Source organism: Gavialis gangeticus, unplaced genomic scaffold (assembly GCF_001723915.1).
Source record: "Gavialis gangeticus isolate Ggan-Ray unplaced genomic scaffold, GavGan_comp1, whole genome shotgun sequence".
Classification (NCBI taxonomy): Eukaryota; Metazoa; Chordata; order Crocodylia; family Gavialidae; genus Gavialis; species Gavialis gangeticus.
In genome coordinates, this window is record NW_017729032.1 from 44,652,210 (window position 1) to 44,653,175 (window position 966).

A 966-nucleotide genomic window follows, 5' to 3' on the forward strand; every position below is an offset into this window, starting at 1 on the left:
AAGCTCCTTGTCAGGTACCTCATTCTAGTCTTTAGTGCCTTGAGTTACAAGGTTAAGGTTCTTTGGGTAAATCTGATATCTTTTATTAGACCAACTAAATAGCTGGAAAATTCTTTGTTAGGAGTTCACCAATGACCTGAAACGTAATTTGCGGCTCCATGTATTTCCTTTCCCTTGGTGCTCTAAATGTCTATAACAGAGGTAAATTAGCTTGTAGCATACAGGAATGTGAATTTTCCCTTAAAAGCGAATGGCAGCTAAAACAGTGGTTCATTTTCCCTTGTCACAGTTGCATACATCCCCCGATGTGAACATGTAAAAGCTATTTTGTATGAGAGAAGGACCCCTAGTGTCAAAACAAGTTTTAGCTCCATTGAAAATACAGGTTGGCCATTTAACACAGCATCACACAGGTGTACCAAGCCATGTTGTTGCTGTATGAATGTCTCAGAGATGATAAGGAAATGAACAAGGACACACACAGACAGTTAAATGCATATCAAAGCCTCACTCTCAGGGAATTAAGAATACTGTACTGGTGTTAATGTAGGTCAGACCAGGTTCGCCTGCTACCATAACCCACAGTAGACAAAACTACCTGCAACTGTCAGTGGTGACATGTAGGGGGCGCACAGGGGTACATGTGCACCCCCAAGAGTGCTGGTGCACCCCCTCACAGCAGTGTTCCCTGCTTAAGCAGCGGGCAGGGAGGGCAGGCAGGAGTGCTGGTGCCCCCCCTGGGAGCACTGGCAGGGGAGTGAGGGAGTGTAGGTGTCAGGAGAAGTGCTGCTGGTGCTTCTGGGCATGTCCCTGGCCCTTCCAGGCATGCCACTGGCACTTCTGGGCAGTGTTTCCTCTTAGAGACAGCTAAGAGGGAATGCTGCTTCTGGGTCAGCGCACATGACCAGCTGCAGGGAAACCTCCCCACTGTTTGGCGCTGACTTGCCACGGGGGGGGGGGGGGGGG